The sequence below is a fragment of the Trachypithecus francoisi genome, unplaced genomic scaffold (assembly GCF_009764315.1).
Source record: "Trachypithecus francoisi isolate TF-2019V2 unplaced genomic scaffold, Tfra_2.0 Lachesis_group11, whole genome shotgun sequence".
Lineage (NCBI taxonomy): Eukaryota > Metazoa > Chordata > Mammalia > Primates > Cercopithecidae > Trachypithecus > Trachypithecus francoisi.
Window position 1 is genome coordinate 77,457,780 of NW_022681456.1, and position 8,884 is coordinate 77,466,663.

General features: G+C 40.9%; 1 pseudogene; it reads left to right on the top strand.

Annotated features, from left to right (window-relative positions):
* Positions 1–6,584: 6,584 nt before the first annotated feature.
* Positions 6,585–8,171, top strand: LOC117091047 (annotated as a pseudogene).
* Positions 8,172–8,884: the final 713 nt, after the last annotated feature.

Genomic DNA, 8,884 nt, shown 5'->3' on the forward strand with positions numbered 1-8,884 from the left:
TTGATGCTATTCCTTTCTATTTGTTAGTTTTCCTTCTGACAGTCAGATCCCTCAGCTACAGGTCTGTTGGAGTTTGCTGGAGGTCCATTCCAGACCCTGCTTGCCTGTGTATCACCAGCAGAGGCTGCAGAACAGCAAATATTGCAGAACAGCAAATATTGCTGTCTAATCCTTCCTCTGGAAGCTTCATCTCAGAGGGGCACCTGCCTGTATGAGGTGTCAGTCTGCCCCTACTGGGAGGTGTCTTCCAATTAGGCTACACGAGGGTCAGGGACCCACTTGAGGAGGCAGTCTGTCCATTCTCAGAGCTCAAACACTGATAGGAGAACCACTGCTCTCTCTTCAGTGCTGTCAGACAGGGATGTTTAAGTCTGCAGAACTCTTTGCTGCCTTTTGTTCAGCTATGCCTTGCCCCCAGGGGTGGAGTCTAAAGAGGCAGGCAGGCCTTGTTGAGCTGTGGTGGACTCCACCCCAACGTTATCAATTTCTTAAGGGGAACTTAAATTAGTATTTCATTCTGTTAATTAAACTCACTTTAAAAATGTAAACTGTGTTCATAAATTTAACATATTTAATTTTCTTTTAAAGTATGTCTCCAATAGAATTGTAAATAAAAGAAAATAAACAAATACAGTCTGTCAATTGTATAACTGATAAAATCTTAAATAAGCCTTACAAATCAAGTAATGCAACATATAAATATGGCAAAGCTATGTTATCTTAAACTTTCTAATATGATTTATAACATAGCACAATTTTCTTTTATCTTAAAAATCACAAATCTAATTGAATACTAATTATACATTTAAAAATTGGAATTAGAAAGCAAATGTGTTTGATAATCTATTATGTGAAGTTGTTCATAATATGCCACATTCTGTTTTATGTTTTAAATACTTAAAATACTATACAAATTATTTCAAAATTTAATTCAAAATAATAATTCAGGGTTTGGTTTATTTGACTCTCTCTATACATTACCATTTCTATACTGTATTATACATTTCCTTAGAAATTTACCCAATAAAGAGAAAACTATTTCATTCCAAGTAATTTGACACTGCCTTTTAAAGCAGTTGAAGTTGCATATAGACCTGAGATTTTGATTGGGATAAGAATATTTATAGCTTTAGACATATAGCAGAATTTTCTCACAATGATGGGAAACATTTACTAGAAGCTCTTTTAAATGCCCCTATGGTGCATGGGGGCGTCTCACACAACCCACTACCCATGCACTATTGTGGATGCCCCTAATTTGCACTTCCAATCTATATTAGTCCATTCTCATATTGCTATAAAGAACTACCTGAGACTGGGTTATTTATAAAGAAAATATGTTTAATTGACTCAGAGTTCTGCAGACTGTACAGGAAGCATGGCTGGGGAGGTCTCGGGAAACTTACAATCACAGCAGAAGGTGAAGGGGAAGCATTTTACATGGCCAGAGAAGGAGGAAGAGGATGAAGGGGGAGGTGCTACACACTTTTAAACAACAGATCTCGTGAGAACTCACTCACACTCATGAGAACAGCAAGGGGGAAATCTGTTCCCATGATCCAATCACCTCCCACCAGGCCCCTCCACCAATATTATGGATTACAATTGAACATGAGATTTGGGCAGGGACACAGATACAAAACATATCATTCTGCCCTTGGCCCCTCCCAAATCTCATGTCTTTCTCACATTGCAAAATACAATCATGTCTCCTCAACAGTCCACCAAAGTCTTAACTCATTTCAGCACTAACTGAAAAGTTCACAACCAAAAGTCTCATATGAGACAAGGCAAGTCCCTTCCACTTATGAGCCTGTAAAATAAAAAACAAGTTAGTTACTTCCAAGATATAATGGAGCTACAGGCATTGGGTAAATACACTCTTTCCAAAAGGGAAAAATCAGCCAAAACAAAGGGGCTACAGGCCCCATGCAAGTCCAAAAACCAGAAGGGCAGTCATTAAATGTTAAAACTCCAAAATAATCTCCTTTGACTCCATGTCTTACACGTAGGCTACACTGATGCAACGGATGTGCTCCCAAGGCATTGGGCAGTGCCGCCTCTGTGACTCTGCAGGGTACAGCTCCCTCAACTGATTTCATGGCCTGGTGTTGAGTGCCTACAGCTTTTCCAGGTGCACAGTACAAGCTGTCAGTGTATCTGTCATTCTAGGGTCTGGAGGATGGTGACCCTCTTCTCGCAGCTCCACTACGCAGTCCCCAGTGGGGACTCTGTGTGAGAGTTCCAACCCCATGTTTCCCTCCTGCACTGCCTTAGTAGAGGTTCTCCATGAGGGCTCCACCCCTGCATCAGACTTCTGCCTGGACATCCAGGTGTTTCCATACATCCTCTGAAATTTAGGCAAAGGATCCCAAGCCTCAACTTTTGCCCTCTGCACACCTGCAAGCTTAACACCACATAGAAGCTGCTGTGGCTTAACGGCTTGCACCCTCTGGAGCAGCAGCTTGAGACTTATCTGGGGCCCTTTTAGCCATGGCTGGAGCTGATGTGGCTGGGATGCAGGGAGCAGTGTCCCAAGGTTGTGCAGGATGTCACGGCCCTGGGTCCAGTCCACAAAACCATTCTTCCCTCCTAGACTTCCAGGCCTCTGATGGAAGGGGCTACCACAAAAGTCTCTTATGCCTTCTGATACATTTTCCCCATTGTCTTGGCTAGTAACATTTGGTTCCTCTTTACTTATAAAAATTTCTACAGCCAACTTGAATTCCTCCCCTAGAAAATAGTTTTTTGTTTTCTACCACATGGTCAGACTGAAAGTTTTCTAAACATTTGTGTTTTGGTCCCCTTTTAAATATAAGTTTCAGTTTCAGATCATCTCTTTGCACACACGGAGGACCATACACTGTTAGAAGCAGCTAGGCCAAATCTCAAATGCTTTGCTGCTTAGAAATTTCTTATGCCAGATACCCTAAATTATTACTTTCAAGTTCAAAGTTCCACAGATCCTTAGATCAGGGACACAAGGCTGCCAGTCTCTTTCCTAAAGCATAGCAAGTGTGACCTTTACTCTAGTTCCCAATAAGTTCCTCATCTCCATCTGAGACCTCCTCAGCCTGGAATTCATTGTTCATATCACTATCAGCATTTTGGCCACCACCATTTAACAAGTCTCTAGGAAGTTCCAAACTTTCCCTCATCTTCCTGTTTTCTTATGAGCCCTCCAAAGTGTTACAACCTCTGCTTATTACTTAGTTCCAAAGTTGCTTTCACATTTTCAGGTATCTTTATAGCAATGCCCTACTCCTGGTACCAATTTCCATATTAGTCCATTCTCACATTGCTATAAAGAACTACCTGAGAAGGGATAATTTATCAAGAAAAGAGGTTTAGGTCACTCACAGTTCTGCAGGCTGTATAGGAAGCATGGCTGGGGAGGCCTCAGGAAACTTATAATCATGGCAGGGGAAGCAGGCACGTCTTACATGATTGAAGAAGGAAGAATAGGGAAAAGGCATAGGTGCTACATGCTTTTAAACAACTAAATCTCATGAGAACTTACTATTACAAGAATAGCAAGGTGGAAATCTACCCCTGTGATCCAATCACCTCTCACCAGGCCCCTCCTTCAACATTGAGGATTACAATTCGACATGAGATTTGGGCAGGGATACAAATCCAAACCATGTCATGATGCAAGCCTGCAACTCTCATTCAGGTTGCTTCACCAACTGACTGGATCCAGTGGATCCTTTCCAGTTATATTCTAAGCTGAATTGTTTTCCTATTCTTTCTATCTGTAATGAGACAATTCTTACAGATATTCAACTGTCATTTCTTTGTATTCTGTCAAGTCTATCTCTGAGTCTAGGGTCATAATTCTAAGGTCATTCTAGTAACAAGAGGATTTTTTACTATTTTTCTGGCCAAGACAAATATAGCAAGATAAGTACAAAGTACTAAAGTTACTTGAAGAAATAATCACTGGCACTTAATTAGGTTTAACTGGTTTCACTCATTCCTTTCCTCCTTACTCTCTCCCCTCTTGTGCAAACTACCACAACCATATATTATCACTTCACTTATAATGTCAAATCTCTAGTTGATGCATAAGGTAGCTACTGGCTCTAAGTCAGGAGATGAGCTCAGAATTTGGAATAATTTTAGAAATAATGTCACTCAAATGCAAGGCAAGTCATCTTAGAAGAAACCCTACCCAAGAGATTATTTGCAAATGTCTCACTAAGGTGTCATGGGACACTTCAGAATTTCATCAGGACAAGGCAGGTCTCCAAGAAAGCAGACCTGGAATATTATGTGTGCGCATGTACTCCATACACTGCAGCAAGTGAGAGTAGAAGAGGGTCTTCCAGGGGTGATGGGTTTCCTGGAGCCTAGGAGAAGGTAGCCAAAGAGAAGGACCATGCCAGGTGGCCTGCTGCCCTGTGCAAGAGAGAGGCCATTCTGGCCTCAATGGCTGCTACTGGTTCTCAGGACCTCATACTAGTAGAGTTAAGAGAGGCAGTTCATTCCAGGAACTTGATAGAAATATTCTTTAAAAACATCAAATTCCACTGGCTCTAAATCTGGCCTCACCAAACCACCTTCTGATCTCTAATAGGTGCTCTCAGTGTCCTTGATCTCACTCAGAATAAGTTAGTGGCCCATGAATATGCCCGAGGTAGGTTTTTGACACAGCAGTAGCTTCCCTTGTAAATTGGGTTCTGGGTTTGTAAATCAACTGCCTTTCAGAGCTTGATCTCCTGGGGTAATGGCTGGAACTGAATGTGAGAACCTGCAAAGCTGAAATACAGACATTGCCTGTGGGCTCTTTCACCAGGTAGAGCTCCCTGGATGGGGTCTAAATTGGCCAGTTGAACTTCTGACTGTTAGCTGAGTTTCCTTTAGCTAAACTTTGACTGTGGGTCTGGTGGATATAGAATTCAGAATCAGCAGATTCTGATTTTTCTATGGGGTTAAACAAATTTTGATGGAAGTGGAAAGAAAAGTTCAAATATGAAAGAACTTGGTGATTGTTTGCCATCATATGGAAAGTAATGAGCCTTGATGAGGCTTGGGGAATAACAGGGCTCTAGCTAGAGCAGAGACATAAGGATTGGTAGCAGTCAAAGTTGCATGTTATTCCTGACAGGGCATGCTCTTTGGGGGCAGCCCAGTGTCATGAGTAGGGAAGCATATGGACTCTGGAGCCAGCTTGCCTAGGACTGAACCCAAGATCTACCACGTACCAACTGCGTAACCTTGGGCAAGTAAATTAACTTCTGCATGCCTTAGTTTCCTTAACTGTAAAATGGGTTGTTTTAAAGATTAAATGAGATGATGCACATAATTAAAACTGTGTCTGATATATAGAAAGTGAGACGTAAGTGTTTGCTATTATATTATTAATAGGTGATAGAATATCTATTGTCTAATAATAATTGTGGAATATCTTATTTTTCATGAATTACATGAGAAAGAGAAAACTAACCAGCTTGTTAAGAAGCTGATATAAAGAATGTAAGGGGCCAAATGCAGTGGCTCATGCCTGTAATCCCACACTTTGGATGCTGAGGTAGGAGGATCACTTGAGCCCAGGAGTTTGAGACAAACCTGAGCAACATCACAAAACTTCATCTCAACAAATAATAAAAACTTAGCTGGATATATATTGCAGGAAGTCAGGGACCCCAAACAGAGGAACCAGCTGAAGCCATGGCAGAAGAATATAAATTGTGAAGATTTCATGGACATTTATCACTTCCCCAGTCAATACTCTTATGATTTCCTATGCCTGTCTTTACTTAAATTTCTTAATCCCATCATAGTCATAAGCTGAGATTGTATGTCACCTCAGGACCTGTGATGATTGTGTTGACTGTACAAATTGTTTGTAAAACATGTGTGTTTGAACAATATGAAATCTGGGCACCCTGAGAAAGAATAGGATAACAGTGATTTTCAGGGAACAAGGGAGATAACCATAAGGTCTGACTGCCTGTGGGGCTAGGTAGAACAGAGTCATATTTCTCTTCTTGCAGAAAGTGAACAGGAGAAATATCACTGAATTATTTTCCCAGCAAGGAATAACCCTGGGGAAGAAATGCATTCCCGGGGTGGGGGGGCGTCTATAAATGGCCGCTCTGGGAGTGTCTGTCTTATGTGGTTGAAGATAAGGGATGAAATATGCCCTGGTCTCCTGCAGTGCCCTCAGGCTTGCTAGGATTGGGAAATTTCAGCCTGGTAAATTCTAGTCAGACCAATTGTCTGCTCTTGAACTCTGTTTCCTATTAAAATGTTTATCAAGACAATGCATGCCCAGCAGGACATGGAACCTCATCAGTAATTCTAATTTCACCCTGGCCTTGTGATCTTGCTCTGCCATTTGCCTTGTGATCTTTTGCCTTTTGAAGCATGTGATCTCTGTGACCCACTCCCTATTCGTACACTCCTTCCCCTTCTAAAATCCCTAATAAACACTTACTGGTTTGGGGAAGGATGCACGGGCAGCACACAGGGTGCTCGGCCTCCCATCTGACAGTGGGTGGAGCAGGGCTCAAGGCTTCTGGAGCCACTTGCTGACTCACCCTGCGCCCTTGCTGCAGACACTGGAGCTGTCCCCAGAGATGGCAAATCCTGAGTTAGTTATAAGTAGCTGCAGCTCTCATGAAGAGGAAAATCGCTGCAATTTTAACCAGCATACATCTTCATCTGAGGGCTTCTATTAGAAGACCAGATGAGGCAAAAACTCAATTTTTTTTTCATGAATTCTTGTGAGAAGTTCTGGGCTCAAGGTAGAAAACCATGGAAACTTTCCATACAAATTCTAAAAATTGCTGTGGTGACTATCCAGCTGGTCTTACTTGGGCTAAGTAACCAGATGGTGGTAGCTTTCAAGGAAGAGAATACTATAGCATTCAAACACCTTTTCCTAAAAGGATATATGCACCAAATGGATGACACATATGCAGTGTACACACAAAGTGATGTGTATGATCAGATAGTCTTCACAGTGAACCAGTACTTGCATCTATACAATGTCTTCATTGGGAATCATGCTTATGAGAATAAAGGTACTGAGCAGTCTACTATGGCAATCTGTCAGCACTTCTACAAGTGAGGAAACACCTGCCCTGGAAATGATACCTTTGATATCGATCCAGAAATTGAAACTGAGTGTTTCTTTGTAGAGCCAGATGAACCTTTTCACACTGGGACACCAGCAGAAAATAAACTGAACTTAACACTGGACTTCCACAGATTCCTAACAGTGGAGCTTCAGTTTAAACTGAAAGCCATTAATCTGCAGACAGTTCATCATCAAAAGCTCCCCAACTGTTTTGACTTTACTCTGACTATAACATTTGACAACAAGGCCCATAGTGAAAGAATTAAAATAAGTTTAGATAATGACATTTCCATCAGAGAATGTAAAGACTGGCATGTATCTAGATCAATTCAGAACACTCATTACATGATGATATTTGATGCCTTTATCATTCTGACTTGCTTGGTTTCATTAATCTTCTGCATTAGATCTGTGATTAGAGGACTTCAGGTTCAGCTGGAGTCTGCCAATTTTTTTCCTCCTCCATTATAAGAAGGAAGTTTCTGTTTCTGATCAAATGGAATTTGTCAACAGATGGTACATTATGACTATTATTAGTGACATATTAACAGTCATTGGATCAATTCTAAAAACGGAAATCCAAGCTAAGAGTGTAACTAGTTATAATGTCTGTAGCATACTTCTTGGGACTTCTACCATGCTTGTGTGGCTCGGAGTCATCCAATACCTCGGTTTCTTTGCAAAGCACAGTCTCCTCATTTTGACCCTTCAGGCAGCGCTGCCCAATGTCATCAGGTTCTGCTGCTGCGCAGCTATGATTTACTTAGGCTACTGCTTCTGTGGATGGATCATGCTGGGGTCTTATCATGACAAGTTTCATTCTCTGAACATGGTCTCTGAGTGCCTTTTCTCTCTGATGAATGGAGATGATTTTCATTGCACTGATCACTGATACATGTGAAACAATTAAGCATTACCAACAAGATGGCTTCCCAGAGACTGAACTTCATACATTTATATCAGAGTGCAAGAATCTACCCAACTCTGGAAAATACAGATTAGAAGATGACCCTCCAGTATCTTTATTCTGCTGTTGTAAAAAGTAGCTATCAGGTTTATCTGTACTTTAGAGGAATATATAATGTGTAGCTGAGCTGGAAGACTATGTGGATATTCTGAGATCAGATGTAGTATGTTTGAAGACTGTTATTTTGAGGTAATTGAGATCTATAATTCACAAATAACAGTTTATATTTTTAAAAGCAATATGTAATGTCTTTGCAGTTTTATGCTGGGCTTGTTTTTAAAAATAACTTTAGTTAGGGAAAAAAAAAAAACTTGCTGGTTTTATGGCTCAAGGTCACCATCACAGTCCTGCCAATATGTGATGGCACCTCCAGAGGCCGAGCTGTAAAATTTCCCTCTTTGTACTCTTTCTCTTTATTCTCAGACCAGCCAACACTTAAGAAAAATAGAAAAGAACCTACATTGAAATATTGGGGGCCGGTTCCCCTGATAGATTTGGTGGCACACACTTGTAGTCCCAGCTACTTAGGAGACTGAAGCAGAAGAATCCCTTGAGCCCAAGAGGAGGAGGCTACAGTGAGCCATGATAGCATCACTGAACTCCAGCCTGGGTGACAGAGCAAGAAACCTTGTCTAAAAAAATACAGTAAATAAATAAGGATTTGTTAGCTAGTTCTTAAGTCTATAATTTTTTATGAATAGCAATGGCCAAGGCTTTTATTTGAGTTCTTTCAGACAGGATGTATTTTTATTATTCAAGAAATGTTTACATAACCGATATTAAATGCCAGACACTGGAATATGTGCATTGCAAATACTAACTCATTTAAT